General features: G+C 39.5%; 1 protein-coding gene across 5 annotated transcripts in view; it reads right to left on the bottom strand.

Moving 5' to 3' along the window:
• Positions 1–16,499, bottom strand: part of SCMH1 (Scm polycomb group protein homolog 1) — a 191,779-nt gene extending 175,280 nt beyond the window's left edge. For 2 of the 5 annotated variants that reach the window (XM_057707185.1, XM_057707191.1), the window contains exon 1: positions 16,371–16,499. The gene's annotated coding sequence lies outside the window, so the exon portion shown is untranslated. The remainder of the gene's footprint in view (positions 1–16,370) is intronic. The other 3 variants (XM_057707195.1, XM_057707137.1, XM_057707127.1) reach the window with 2 other exon arrangements.
• Between the last annotated feature and the right edge of the window lie 297 nt (positions 16,500–16,796).

Genomic DNA, 16,796 nt, shown 5'->3' on the forward strand with positions numbered 1-16,796 from the left:
TCAAAACCCAGGGATAGATCCTCTAGTGAAGAGAAAATCATACAGCTTGTCCAAGACCAAATGAAAAGCTTCTATGTTTGAAATACACACCAAATACTGATGACTTTCCCAATTTATCCAGTCAATATTTACTGACTACTCTATAGTCCCTGGGCTAGGGATATAAGGATGGACAGGACTTGAACCATGTTAATCTATGTGGAGGCAGATAAGCAAATACTTTATAACAGAATGTAATATGTAGTTATTAAAGATATGTTAAAGGTGGAGACCAATTTTATCTAAACAAAATGAAAAGGCTTCACAGAGGAGGTGATTTTTGAACCAAAATTTAGCGAATGCATCTTATTCCAGACAGAGAAGGAAGTTTAAGAAATTCGAACTAAGCAAAGGGAAGTAGAAAAGTACAATACTAAGTAAAAGGGCTTGTGTGATGTTCTGTGGAAAATGATAGGTGATTCAAGCATAGGATACACATCAGGAAGAACTGACTGAATTAGAAAACAAGGTTAGAATCAGATAAAGATCAAGGAACCTAATTCTGCAGATTAGAAGTTTTCAAACCTTTTTAAAAGAACTATTTTCAAACGCATCTTTATGCAAAACACAACAATAATACTACAGAACCTATCTGGTAGGAGAGTAAGGAAGCAGAGTCTACCCATTCTGCCTCACCTTGAGACCCACTTGCCGGTATTTCTTCATAGAGACCTAAAGCAGTCTAGTACTCTATGTACAGTTCTCAGTAGCAAATGATTACCAGTTTGCAATAAGTACAGAAATTGAGAGTAAGTACTTAGAAACTCTGTATTACAATCTCACAGAATAACTTCATATTGTTAAACCTAATAAAATTCCATGGTTTATACTTAGATTTTTTAAAATTTCAGGTTTCTAACAATTCATTTTTATTATATTCATAAAATTATTAGTCTAAAATGAATGAAAAACACTGCTCCTTCAATACACACAGTTTAAGAAGCACTGCCCTAAAGGTTTCACAACAAACCAGATTTGTAATTTAGAAAGTCAGAAAAATAACTAGTAGCTGTTTAGAAGGGGAAGACCAATCTGCAAATACAAAGAATAATATGAAAAAACAGAAAATTTAAGATGATATAAGGATTACTTGTGTAAATGTTAAGCATCTGGCAAACAATGAATAAGGATTTTTAAGTTCACAGAAAAGGGAGATTTCTTCGAGTCAAGCAAGGCTCAAATAAGTAGTAGATTAAGCCATCAATCTCCAGAGCTAAATTCATTAAATCAATAAATTTTAATATTATTTATTATATATGTAACATTATTTACTGAAACACCTACTACATACTTGGTGCCAGGGATACAATGTTGAATACAGGACAGGGTGCCTGCCATCATGACAGACATCGCTCAACCAAAAAACATAAATAGATGCTTCATTTAAAACCACTGTAAGTACTACAAAGGAAAGTCACATGGTACTATGAACTCATGTAACATAGAGATTAAATAGATTCTGGGAGATGAAGGAAGGATTCCCTGAAGAAGTTATGTCTTAGTTGAAATCCAAAGATTAAGCAGAAAGTAACTAGGCAAAGAAGGGGAGAGAACATTCCAGGCAGAGAGAACAGGTATGTAAGGGGGATGGGGCATGAATAGCCCACAAAAGAGAGAGAAAGCAAGTATCACTGATACACAGAAAGCAAGGAGAAAAGTGACAAAAGGTCAAAAAGGTAGATGCATTAGTTCATTAAAAGTTCTATAAGCAACAACACAGATCTCGAAGACATTATGCTAAGTGAAATAAACCAGTCACAAGAGGACAAATACTGTGTGATCCCACTCATTTGAGAAACTTGGAGCAGTCGAAATCAGAGAAGAAAGAATGGTGGGGCAGGGGCTAGAAAGAGGGAGGAATGGGGAGTTACTGTTTAATGGGTACAGAGTTTCAGTTTAGCAAGATAAAGTTCTGGAGATGGATGGTGATGATGGCTGCACAATGTGAATGTACACAATGCCACTAAATCATACACTTAAAAATGGTCAAAACTGTAAATTTTCTGTTATGTTAACCAGAGTCGGTTTTCTACTGCTTCTATCCAAAGACCCTTACGAGACAGAAATTGGTACATGGATGAGCGGTAGTAAAAACGAGTCCCTAAAACATAGAATTGACTGGATCAAGGTTGGGAACAGCACAGAGCAGACCTCTATCTCATGCTGAGGTTGACCATCATTATGTAGTAGGAGACTGCTTATCAAACTGTGGTCTTATACCAGGACTCACCCACCACTACTGAGGCACATTGCAAAAAGAGATATGGTAGGGAAAACACAGGATGTATTGGCTATACAGATCAACTTCAGTTCCTATAAAAAACAAACTGCTTAAAATGAAAATGGGGCCATATTCAAAATATTTACAACCTGTCAGATCATACCAGTATGTAATGGAGATTATCAGTCTTGAATTAAACTGGTCAATCTGAAAGTATTGGGAAGAAAATATCACTCCTGTAAAAAAAGATTCCTTCTGCCTAGAGCCTGCACACAAGCCTTGCTTAGTTGGGAAACTACCTGGGGCTAAAATAAAAATGGCACAAAGGCAGAAAGGCAGGACCTATAGCTAAAATAAAAATGGTACAAACAAAGGCAGAAAGGCAGGACCTACAGCTATGGATATATAAGAGAGTTCCCTTGAATCCCCTAGGGTCCCCCCAAGCACCTCTGTTATGCATTCCTTGCGTGATAAAGCCAGGATACAATCCAGAAGCAAGGAGTAGATTAATACCTTTCGTCCCTAGGCCCTATTTCAAATTAAGTGAGGCAATAAAGTCCTCCTCCCCCCGCCTTTGGCTGTAATCCATTTATGTTGGATTTCTGCCCTTTATAACCAAAAAGTGTTAATACACTACCAATTTTAAAAATGTACTGCTTTTTTCAAAAGGATCACCAGGGGCACTACCCCAAATCTACAGAAACGATCTCCAGGTCAGGGCATCTTTTCTTTCTTTCTTTTTTCTTTTTTTAAAAATTAATTAACTAATTTATTTATTTACTGGCTGTGTTGGGTCTTCTTTGCTGCTCACAGGCTTTCTCAAGTTGTGGCGAGTGGGGGCTACTCTTTGTTGTGGTGCACAGGCTTCTCATTGTAGTGGCTTCTCTTGTTGCAGAGGATAGGCTCTAGGCATGTGGGCTTCAGTAGTTGCAGTACATGGGCTTAGGGGTTGTGGCTTGCAGGCTTAGAGTGCAGACTCAACAGCTGTGCTACACAGGTTTAGTTGCTCTGTGGCATGTGGAATCTTCCTGCATTAGGGATCAAACCCATGTTCTCCGCATTGGCAGGCAGATTCTTAACCACTGTGCCACCAGGGAAGTCCAGTATCTGTTATTTCTTATTAAGTGTTTCACATGATCAGGCAAATTGGGGACATATGAGCTTAGGCTAAAGTTTAAAACTCAACAAAAGTCTGGCTGTCTCCTATACTGTATGAAACAATAGTTATTTCCCAGTAACACAGAGGAAGGATATTATAACAATATTTTATTTAGAACATACTATGAGCCCACCACTGTACCAGAACCCACCATGGTATACTGTGGACACTAAAAGTTTAAGACATTGCCTTGCCTTCCAGGATCTTGTGTTCTTTAATCTATAGAAAAGGCAAGACTTATAAATACATCGAGGACTGCTGAACCCGTCTGATCAACAGGATGACCTAAGGATCTTTTCAGTATATTAGAGGTGGCAGATGTGAGATTTAAACCACTATCCATCAGACAACAAAGCTACTTCCAAAATATGGTCAGTGTAAAATACAGTTCCTTCTCAATATAAGGTATAGGAGCATACAACGAAAAAATTAGGTATAATGAATATAGTCCATTAATTCAAATTTGTATTTAACACGTATTAATCACTTATTATTTAAACATTTACTGTATTAAGCACCTAAATATAGGTTTTCACTAATAACTAATAATCAGAAACATCAACAAATTAGCAGATTGCCTGAACTGACATTTCTCTTTCAGATGATGATTAATTTAAATGCCATCATTAGGGAATTTAACATTAAAAGAAACTTGTGAGTGTTGAGAATAAAGAAGTCACCAAAACATTATTTAACATTTTACCAAATTCAACTAGCTGTTCTCAAGAAAACAACTTTGACACCTAACTGTCAAGGTCAGCATAAGAAAATCTATTTATTGTTAAGGCAGTTAACAGATTTCCGCTCAAATGAGCAATCCTGGTTTATTCATTAAGTAAAGTTGCATTAAATAATTAAGTGGAGGTGTTATGGAAATAAGAGGGTTAAGAGTTTGGGAGTTTGGAGAGTAGGTTCTGGATCAATCATGAAGCAAGAGAATTGCTAGTTCTACTGGTATTTGTTAGCATTATTTTCTAAGCTTTCTATAGAGACAGGACATCTAAAATCATTAAATAATTATTTACAGAATATGTCCTTTGAAGATAAATTTCTGTGAATGTTTTCCTTTAAATGTAGGTACAACTACAAGTGAGGAAGACAAACAGTAAAAGAACTATAAACTCTGATTAAGCGATTTCTCTAGTTTTTTCTTAAAACTAAATCCAGGACTTCTAAATTGGTCTCACTCCAAGAATCATACTAATCTTATAAAGCATTTGTAGAAAAAATAACTATCCAACTCACACTCATTATAGTGATAATGGGTATTAGCACCTTTTTATAGTGTCGCACAAACAGCTCAAATAAAATAACCTTCCTATGTGAACTGAATCATTTTTGCTCACAAGTGAGTGTGGGTACTCAGCTACAATCCCTCCAAATAAGTGCTTTGTGTTTTCAATTAACAAGCAATACTATGCAGTAAGAATTTTTTTACATTTGTTTGAGTCCTCTCTGTTGACTAGCACTTGGCATATTTCTGTCATCTACATGTATAAGATACTGAGAAAGAACGAATTTATATGGCATGCACCTAGCACACACATGTAGCACAGGCATCAATCAAGAGACTGCAGTTTGTTCCCATCAAATGAGTCAACCAAATTGGGAACAGTTTAATTAAATTCGAAAGAAACAGCATATAAAATTATTTTAGCTTTACTATTACTTTTAAAAAATAAGCTTTAATTTTAGAATAATTTTAGATTTACAGGAAGTCTGCAAAGATAGTTCAGAGTTCCCATATACTCTGCACAGTTTCCCCTATTATTAGCATCTTACATTAGTATGGTACATTCACTATAATTAATGAACCAATATTGATACACTATTAACTGAAGTCCATACTTCATTTAGACTTCCTTAGTTTTCACTTAATATCCCTTTTCTGTTTTAGGATCCCGTCACCCTTCCAAGGATAACACATTACATCTTGTAGTCATTACTTCTTAGGCTCTTTTTGGCTGACTTTCCTTGCTTGATGACCTTGATAGTTTTGAGGAATACTGGGCAGGTATTTTGCAGAATGTCCCTCCATCAGGATTTATCTAACATTTTTCCTCATGATCAGACTAGAGTTATAGGTTTTGGGGAGGAAGAGAGGAAGACCAGTGAGGTAAAGTTGTAATAACTTTTTACTGCAACTATCACCTGGATAGTAAGCTTACCAAAGGAAGGAATCTTATCTTATTCTCATGTTTGTATCCTTAGTACATAGCTGGTAAATATCTGTTGGTTAATAAGGAGGAAGTAGATGTATAGCAAGGGTTGAGAGGGGTGCAAAAACTCTGCAATTTATTAAAATATGAGCACTAACCCTAACAAGGAAATTGTTCATATGTTTGCTCAAATTAAAAAACAGGCATGACTGATTCATTAGTGTTTCATTCTTTTATTCAGGGAGCCTTCTAGTTTACCTATAGTGGTGGGACAGGATATATTCAGCTAAAAAAAAGTTAATTCTTACAACTAAGCCTTGCCTCCTGTACTGATGAAGCCTCAGAGCTATATAACACTGTTTGTGGGAAGTATACATGTAAAATGGAAAGATGCATCAGGGTTGAAGTCAGGATGGGTTTAAAACTGAGTCCTATCACTAATAAATTGTATAATTTTGGCCAGATATCTGAGTCTCAGTTACTTTATGCATACAATGAAGCTAATAATATTTATATGAAGGTGGGTGAGACCAATATATGTTTGCATTTTGCAATGTGTCTGACAGACTACATAGATCTAGTTCACTCATTTTCATTACTGTATCGGATTCCATTAGGTAAATGCATTACAATATTTTCTTTCTTTTATAAACAGACATTTGGACTAGTTTGAGTTTTCTGCTATAAAAATGATACATAAATATTTTTGTAAGTCTCTTTATACATGCATAGGAGAGTTTCTAAAGGGTACTTACCTAGGAGTGGAATTGTTGGATTGTAGCTTATGTGCATTTTAGTTTTAATAGATATTGCCAAATTGTTCTTCACTGTGGTTGTGCAATTTCTATTTCTATCAACAGTGTCCAAGAGCTCCCTTAACTCCACATTCCCACTATTATTTGGTATTATCAAACTTCTTAATTTTTGCCAATCTAATAGGTATGAAATGAATCTCATTAGAACTTTAATTTTCCTACAGGAACTAATTACCAGTAAATGGCTAATAAACTTTTAAGTTGCCTCTTTTATACCTTGTCATTCTTCTATTGATTTATCTTTTTCTAATCTTTTTGTAGGAATCCTTAATTAATACAGATAGTAATATTTAGCTGTTATATGTACCATAATATATTCTTTACCTCTGTGGCCTATCTGTGCATTTTTAAAATTATGGCATTCACCTTTATCACTGTACAGAGCTGGAAGACAGAGTGGTAGAAATCACTACCATGGAAAAGAATAAAGAAAAAAGAATGAAGAAAGGAGAACAGTTTAAGAGACCTCTGGAAAAACATCAAATGCACCAACATTTGCAATATAGGAGTCCCAGAAGGATAAAAGGGAGAGAAAGGGCCTAATAAAATATTTGAAGAGATAATAGCTGAAAACTTCCCTAATATGGGAAAGGAAACAGTTACCCAAATCCAGGAGGCACAGAGAGTCCCAAACAGAATTAACCTAAGGAGGAAAACTGAGACACATAGCAATCAAACTGACAAAAATTAAAGACAAAGAGAAAATATTGAAAAAAACAAGGGAAAAGCAACAAATAACATACAAGGGAATCCCCATAAGATTATCAGCTGATTTTTCAGCAGAAACTCTGCAGTCCAGAAAGGAGTGGCACAATATATTTAAACTGATGAAAGTGAAAAACCTACAACCAAGAACACTACCCAGCAAGGCTCTCATTCAGACTTGACAGAGAAATCAAAAGCTTTACAGACAAACAAAAGCTAAAAAAATTTAGCACCACCAAACCAGCATTATGACAAATGCTAAAGGAACTTCTCTAAGTGGAAAAGAAAAGGCCACAACTAGAAACAATAAAATTAAGAAAATGGGAGAGCTCACCAGTAAAGGCAAACATACAGGATAGAAAGGAAACCATCCACACAGAAATATATCAAAACCTGTAACTGAGAGGAGGAGAGTACAAATGCAGGATATTTGAAATGCATTTGAAATTAAGATATCAGCAACTTAAAACAATCATGTATACATATAGATTGCTATATTAAAACCTCATGGTAACCAGAAGTGAAAAATCTGTGATAGATATATTCACAAAAAAGAAAGGAATCCAAACACAACACTAAAGATAATCATCAAATCATAAGAGACAAGAACAAAAGAGGAAAGGAAGAAAAATGACCTACAAAAACATAGTCAAAACAATTAAGAAAATGGCAATAAGAACATACATATCTATAATTACTTTAAATGTAAACAGATTAAATGCTCCAACCAAAAGATACAGATTGGCTGAATGGATACAAAAACAAGACCCATATATTTGCTGTCTACAAGAGACTCACTGCACACCTAGGGACACATACAAACTGAAAGTGAAGGGGTGGAAAAAGATACTCCATGCAAACGGAAATCAAAAGAGAGTTGGACTAGCATTACTCATATCAGACAAAATAGACATTAAAATAAAGACTATTACAAGAGACAAAGAAGGAACTACATAATGATCATGGGATCAATCCAAGAAGATCATATAATAATTGGAAATACATACGCACCCAACACGGGAGCACCTCAATATATTGTATAAGGCAAATGTTAACAGACATAAAAGGAGAAATTGACAGTAATACAACAACAGTGGGGGACTTTAACACTCCACTTACATCAATGGAGATCATCCAGACAGAAAATCAGTAAGGAAGCACAGGACTTAAATGATACATTAGACCAGGTGGACTTAATTGATATTTATAGAGCATTCCATCCGAAAGCAGCAGAATATACATTCTTTTCAAGTGCACATGGAACATTCTCCAGAATAGATCACATGCTGGGCCACAAAGGAAGTCTCAGTAAATTTAAGAAAACTGAAATCATATCAAGCCATAACCACAGCTCTATGAGATTAGAAATCAACCACAAGAAAAAAACTGGGAAAACACAAATATATACAGGCTAAACAATATGCTACTAAACAACCAATGGATTGCTGAAGAAACCAAAGAGAAAATCAAAAAATACTTAGAGACAAATGAAAATAAGACAATTCAAAACCTATGGGATGTGGCCAAAACAGTTCTAAGAGGGAATTTTAGAGTAATACAAGCTTACCTCAGGAAACAAGAAAAATCTCAAATAAACAGCCTAAACTGACACCTAAAGCAACTAGAGAAAGAACAAATAAAACCCAAAGTTAGTAGAAGGAAAGAAATCATAAAGATTAGAGCATAAATACATGAAAATGAAGAAAATAACAGAAAAGATCAATGAAACAAAAAGCTGGTTCTTTGAAATGATAAATAAAATTGATAAACCTTTAGCCAGACTCATCAAGAAAAAAAGGGAGAGGACTCCAATCAATAAAATTAGAAATGAAAAAGGAGAAGTTACAACCAACACCACAGAAATACAAAGGACTGTAAGAGACTACTACAGGCAATTATATGCCAATAAAATGGAAAACCTAGAAAAAATGGACAAATTTTTCGAAAGATACAATTTCCCAGGACTGAACCAGGAAGAAATAGAAAATATGAGTAGACCAATTACAAGCACTGAAAATGAACCTGTTATTTAAAAATTCCCAACAAACAAAAGTCCAGGACCAGATGGTTTCACAGGTGAATTCCATCTTTGTCACTGTACACAGCACAGTGTCTGGCAGTCAGCATATGTTAATAAACAACTATTGAATGAATGAATGAAAAACTGAAAAAACACACATAAAGAAATCAGATAATGTTTTTAAGCTTTTATTTTGGAATTGTGATCCTCTATGCCTATTAGACTTTATAAACTTTTATACTTAAAGAAATAAATTTAATTTAGCTTGGAGACTTTCCAGCAGTTCCTTGAGATAACTGGACATAAGACAGAGCACCAAAAAATCAAGATTGGAAGTCCCAAATTTTAAATCACCTAAGACAAACAGTCGTCTGCTCTCTTCTTAAATATCTCCAAGAACAAGTATGCTGGCTCTCACATTTTCTATTATACTTTACAGAACATAATGACTAAAATAGCCTTTATTTCCATTATGTTTGAATGCCCCAGAGGAAGTCTACAAAAGTAAGTGTAAAGTAATTATAATAAATAAGAAAACACTTAGAAATGTGCCTATAATACATCAATGAGCAACAGACACAGGGATTAAAATGAATATACAATATGCATATGCTTCAATTTAAAAAGCTAACAGTGGTAACAACCACAGTAAATATAGAGGGGAAAAATAATGCATCAGTGTTTATATGCTTTAAAAAGTAAGGAAATTGGACTTCCCAGGTGGTGCAGTGGTAAAGAATCCGCCTGCCAATGCAGGGGACATGGGTTCGAGCCCTGCCCAGGGAGGATTCCACATGCCACAAAGCAACTAAGCCCGTGCGCCACAACTATTGAGCCGGTGCTCTAGAGCCCATGAGCCACAACTACTGAGCCCATGTGCCACAACTATTGAAGCCCACGCGCCTATGGCCTGTGTTCCACAACAAGAGAAGCCACTACAATGAGGAGCCTGCGCACCACAAGCGTAGCCCCCACTCACAGCAACTAGAGAAAGCCTGTGTGCAGCAATGAAGACCCAATGCAGCGAATAAAATAAATAAATAAATTTATATAAAAAAAAAGTATGGAAATTAATATATGATGACTTGCAGCAAAACCAGCAGGAGGTTCAGACAGCACAGAGTTTTAAAAAGGAAGTCACAGGAAGCAATGAACCATTCTGGACAAGACACAGAATCTGTAGGAAGAAGACCTTGTCTTGAGTTGTTATTCTGACATTTACTAGCTGTTTGACATTGGGCACATCATTTAATCCACCTACACCTCAGTTCATTATCAGTAAATAGAGTTTATAATGGTCTGGCATCCTATCTAACAGGGTTATTATATTTTTCAAATTAAATAGGAAAATGTGTGACATCCTTAAATAATATGCAATTGTAATTACCTATCCTTTTTTCATCTTCCCATCTCCCCAATGGCAGCAATCTGTATAACTGTGTTTTTTTTTTCCAGCAGGGCTCTGTAGAGTTAGTATACACAAGAAGACAGAGATTAGTTCAGGATTTTGCCCAGACAGAGACAGAAGGACAACAGAGCAAGGAAATAAAAGATAATGACAAGAGAGTGAATGAAATAAGCAAGAGACTAAGAAAATTAAGCTGGATAGGGAAGGAAGTGAAGACAGGCCTTGGTGAGGTCAAAGAAAAGATCTAGTAGATAGTCAAAGGTCACGCAGGAGGAGAAATTTTGAACAAATCTGCGTGTCTTCATTTATAATTTCAGAGGTGGGCCATCTCTGCATAAGAACAAAGCCCATGGTGTGACTATGGGAGCTGATTAGCTAAAAAGATGATCACTTCAGTTGAAGAGGCCGATGTGCTAAAGAAACAATCATCCATGTGAATACTGAAGTCACTCAGGATAAGGCCAAAAACTGAGGCTAAAAGGAAGACTGTGTGTGCTAGGTCCTAAATGATACAGATCTAAATATAAGAAGATGAGAGTGGTACAGCCCTTGTGCCAGAAAGCATAGGGATTTTAAGAAGGTGGAGAAGCAAGAGTCTGGAAATGTGTGAAATAGGGTGCATAAAAAATTACAGCCATCCTTATCTTTCTCCTTTTGCAAGGAGTGGTCCAGGAGAATGTCCTGCACCCATTCCAAAGCTCTACAGAGCAAGCGATCTTACTCTCCTAGCTTCCATTTAAGGCCAGAACACACACAAAACATCCTGTAAAATGGTTAACAGTGTAGGAAACAGGAGTTTCAGAGAACAAGTGGAAACGTATGAAAGGGAGCAAACAAGCAGAATTGGGAGAGAGGAAAAGGAAGCCAAGTCAGCATAGGAATAACAGTACAGAAGAAAGATGATTGGAGAAGCTGGGACAAAAGTAATAGACAATAAGACTTGCTGGGTTTATACAGCCAAAGGTTATCAAAATAATTAGTTCTAGCGTTCCCTGATGGCGAAGAAGTTAGTACTAAGGCCTTGACAATGGTTTGGTTAAATTCCCTCATTTACAGATTGTGTGTGGGGGCAACATCTGAGTACCTAGTATGTACTTATTCACATTCTGTAAAGTGCTGTACACATATTACCTTACTTAAGCCTTACATCTACACCTCCCCTAATTTTATAAATCAGGGAACTGAGGATCACAGAAGCTAAGTGACCAGCCCTGGGTTGTATTATTATTATTTAGTGACGCTAAGGATCCAGGCTTCTTTTTCAAGTCTAAATCATTATGGCAGTATAAAAAAGAATTTGAAATTAGAACATCTTTAGTCACTTTCTACCAGTGAGATTTTGGTTTTTTTTTAACTCCACTAAGCCTATCTACCAAACAAGGTTATTGGAAAGATTACAACTACAAAATAAAACCTAGTAGTTATTTTTTTAACTTAAAACTGACCTACATAGGAACTTACCTTCAAATGTGAATTTCTTGCTTTGTTTATTTCAAACACAAATCCAAAGTTTCTAAATTAGTCCATAGATTTTACAGATAGGAAACTGAGGCAGAGAGGGAGGATGGATAATCTACAGCTCCCCAGTATAGTTAGAATCAAGTCCAAGCTCCAAAGTTTCAGGACTTTAATACTATGGTCCCAGCCCACCTCTCTAGCCACATCTCTCACCTACTGACTACACAAATACAATACTCAACCTCTGCCAACTATCAATTTTTAAAAACATATCCTGTAATTTCCCCACTCTGTAGCTCCATCTAAATTATTTAATCTATTTAAATCTGTCCTCCAAGGCTTTTACATCTTGAGTGTAAAGCCTAACCTTGTTTCAATTGTTGAGATATGATGGCTCCATCCTCTGAACTCCTATATCACCCTGCTTTACCTTCCTCAGAGTACTTATGCCTTATAACTTAGGTAAGCATGAAAAAATTTCATTTCTGCCAACAGAGCTTAAGTCCCTTAAAGGTAGGTGGAAGAGAACTAACATTTACTTTGCATCTCTGAAGTGCCAATTCCTTTTCTAGTGTGTATACACACACACACACACACACACACACACACACTATTTCATGTAATCTTTGAGGCACTCTATGAAGTAGAAATCTATTTTTCACACATAAGGCCACTGAAAGTCAGAAAGGTAAAACAATCTGCTTACAGTCCTAAGGCTAGCAAGTGACAGAGCCTAGATTTGAATCTTGGTCTTTCTAACCCAAAGCCTAGGCTCTTACCACCATATTCTTCCCAGAAACCATAAGTATATCCTCACTACTGATTGTTTCCTATCTATCCACTGATCATCAGGGAAAAAAACCCCATGGACTTTGTCATTAAGTATCAGCAAGGGTAAGAACACTCTTTAGAGCCAAGAGAACGACTAATATGAGACCTGAATAAAGATGAAGAGATCAGAATCCTGCTTCCAGAAAGGAAAAGTTAAAAACCATTACTTTGCCATTCCTGTGTTTAAAAACTCCTCCTCCTCTGAGGTTTCTACCATCTGGCTATATCCTCCTTACCCCTCCTCCTCATCTGTCACTTACCACCCTCCTGATTAATCCCCTATATTCACTGCACCTGGGTCACAATTTCTTCCCCGCATCCTACCATCCTAAATCACTTCACTATCCATGTAGACTTGTTCAATACAATAGCCTCCCAGTTCCTTGTCATACTCAGCTTCACCGACCTTCACCTCTGTTGCACTTCAGCAACCCCCACAGAGACCTAGCTGTCACCTAGAAGAGCTCCACAACAGACAATTTAACTCTAATATTCCACCTTTTTTTCTTACTTCCACATTTGCTCATTGATCTAACTCAAGAAATCACAAAACCTCTTAAGTCCCAAACTGAAATCATTATCCAGTGTTTGCTGTCTCAGTTAATGCTACCATCCTCCTCCTAGTCACCCAAACCAAAAACCTGAGCATCATGCTGGACTCCTCACCCTCTGATCTACACACCCAATCAGTGATAAAACCTCACAGATTCTCTCAACTTCGTCCCTCTCTCCCATCCCTATAATCACATTTTAAAAATGTTATTCAAGCAAATCTATAAAAACCTTTCAATGATTTAAAAAAAATCACCCATTGAATTCACTTCAAGATACTTATGCATACAGAGTCCACCATCACATGGCCCTGACTGTATTTCTGGCCTCACAACTTACCACTTACATCTTCATTGTTATTTCTTAGCAATCCTAAACTGCCTGTGGTTCTCTAGGCAAGCCACTCCTTTTCTCACACTGATGCCTTTCCTCAAGCTATTCTGTTTGAAGCACATTTTTTACCCATCTTTGCCTGACTTACTTTCACTTACCATTTAAGACTTGGGTCAGGTGTCATCTCTTCCTCAAGCCTTCCCTCAAGACCCATGCTAGTCTAAGTGCCCTCCCCTTCGTGCAACCACAGCATCACAGGCATAGCTCTCACCTTTTATTCTGAGATGACCTATTTTAGCATCTAATTTACCAACTCCACAAGGATTAGAAATGTATCTTATTCATCTGTCTACCCAGCTAAACACAGTACACAGCATAGTGACTGACACACAGTAGATACATTAAGTATAAAGGTTAGAAGATACTGAGTTTACATTTTTAGTTCACACCAGTTTTTTCTCAGTTTTTTTAGTACTTCCAACCATTAACTCCAAGTCCTTTGAAGGGAAGGAACCAGAGCTTTCCCTGAGTCTGTACAATTTGGTACATAATGGTGCTATATAAAGTTTTATCCAACTTACATAAAAGGGAAGCAGCATTTGCACAAACATAACAGAAATCAAAACCTGATGTGTGCTGCAACCTTCAAAACCACTGGCCAATTGAAAAAATGAAGATATAAGAACAAAGATAAAGAACTAATTCTGACTGCTGGTATGTACTTGTCTATGTTATAAAAACAGCGAAATTTTGCTTAGAACATAAACGGGGTCCCAGACACAAGAGCCTGGCATTTTAACTACAAGGCCATCACATCTCTGCTAAGCTTAGAAAATTACTAATGTGCAGGGTTGCTTAGATAGGGGTTTAAGATGTTGGTATAGACCCTATTTAAAAACTTAACCCCACAAACCAAGGCTAAGTGATGAAAAAGCAAGTAAAAAATAATGCTGGTATGTGAGCAACAACAACAAAAATGTTCTTTTCATAGTAATTTTGGGCCTTGTGTTGGCAGTTAGAAAGAGAGCAAAGAGTTCAATGTAATAAAACATTTCCCTCTCCAACTTATTACATTGTAGTCTGGCATCAAACTAGGTCTCAATTCTTTTCCAGTGTAAAAAATAATAAGCTCTTCTATTTGCATGGTGCATTGCAACACTTTGATATATGTTAGCTCATCTGATAAAGTGATAATAGACATTTTTAAAAATGAGTGAAAACCCCAAATTACAAATTTTGGGTTTTAGCTGGTTTAAACAAACAGTACTAGATGTTTCTCTCTCTCTTTTTTTTAAGTTCAAAACACAGCACAGAAATGAGAAAGGGAATAGAGTACTTTATATTTAAGCAGGTCAATCCTTGGGGCCGACACAACTTCTTGCAGAAACAATAGGTTTTGTCTCCTGGCTCACATTAAGAAGCTCTCCTTCAAAGGGCAAACTAGAGTTCATTCAGAGAAGGGATGAGAGAACCCCAGCATATGAGAAACAACTGAAGGAAGTGGAATTAGTTAGTGAAGACGAGACTCCGGGGACATGATTACTATCTTCAGATATCTTAATAGGTGTCCTTAAGGGAACAGAAGTAGGAAGAATGGGAGGCAGCTATTTCTTTCAACCAAAAAACAAAACAACAGCAAAACCAACCAATCAAAAACAAAAAAACTCTAAAAATCAAAGCTGTCCAGAAAAGGCAATGGGTTTCCTTGGGAAGAGATTAGTTTCCTATCACTGGAGGAGATGTTCAAACAGCCTGGTCAAATTATTAGGGTAGAATTTGTGATTTTCGAAGCTACTCTGGTATGGGGTGAGAGAAAGGGACCCTAGATGACTTTTAAATTCCCTTCCAGTCTAGAGGTGTTTTGGGGTTCACCCATCTCTTCTAAACCCTTTTCCATTCCTCTGGGGCTGGCCCACAGCTGTGCCCACGTGTCCAGCCCTCCTGGCCGCTGGCTCACCTCGGTGCCCAGCGGCTCCCGCCCCCGTCGAGGGTTGGAAACCTCTCTCCCCGCCCGTTTCCGGCAGCACACGTGAGTCGTCCCGGCGCAGCTCCTGCCGCCGGAGCCAGCCCCGAGGACCGCTGCTGACAGCTCCCGGCCCTTCGCACCCCCGACCCTCTGTTGGGCTACGCCGCCCGCCCACCTACCTCGGTCCTCGCCCGCCCGGAACCGGATCCGGCCGGCAAGGATCCAGAGGCATCTCTCAGCTCTCCGGTCCCAGGAGTCTGACAGCCCCTCCGACTCCCGGCCCAAAGCCAACACTCTCCGGCCGACCCAGCCCCGCCGGCCTGGAGAGAGTGACCCCCGCTCGGACCGTCCGCGATGCCGAGCCTCCAGAGGTCCCCTCGTCCTTGAGTTTCCCTGGCGGAGCCCCCGCGGCGCCTCTACTGAGTCAGGGCTGCGGGCCGGCCACTGGGCCGCGCCGGCCCGGCCGCGGAAGCAGAACGCGCCGCCGGGGCTCTGGGCCCGCTGACACGGCAGGGGACGGCCGCGCTCGGACCCCAGACAGGCCGACCGGCCGGGACACCAGACGGACAGTCGGGCCCGAGGGCCGGGGGCAGCGGCCGCTGCGGTCCCGGTGCCTCCTTCTCGCCCGCGGCGGCCCCTGGCGGCCCAGGCCCCTCGGGGCGCGGGCTTTTCTGGAGAGCGGAGGCGGCCGCCGAGGCGCTTACCTGCGGGCGCAGCGGCAACGCGGGGCGGCTCACTCCCTGCCCGCCGCCATGTTTCCGCTGCGCAGCGAGCGAGGGAGGACGCGCGGAGGGGGCGGGCGAGCGGGAGCGGCTCCGGAGAGCGGCGGCGGCCAGCCGGAGGGCTGGCTGGTGGCGGGGGGCTCGACTGAGGCGGCGGCGACGGCGGCGGGGGCTGAGGCGGGGGCGGGGCGGGGCGGGGCCTGCCCCGCCCCCCGGGCCTCCCGCCGCGGGGTGGCGCGCGCCTCGGCCGTTGGGCCAGCGCGGGGGGGCGGTGCGGAGAGGGCGCCGCCGAGCGGCCCGGCCCAGCCAGTCCCCGCAGCCTCCAGTCTCTGAGCGCGGGGCGCCTGCCCGCGCCCCCACCGGCCCTGCGCGCCGCGCCTCACGGGTGGGTAAACTGAGGCCTGGAGA

Source organism: Hippopotamus amphibius, chromosome 1, assembly GCF_030028045.1.
Source record: "Hippopotamus amphibius kiboko isolate mHipAmp2 chromosome 1, mHipAmp2.hap2, whole genome shotgun sequence".
NCBI lineage: Eukaryota > Metazoa > Chordata > Mammalia > Artiodactyla > Hippopotamidae > Hippopotamus > Hippopotamus amphibius.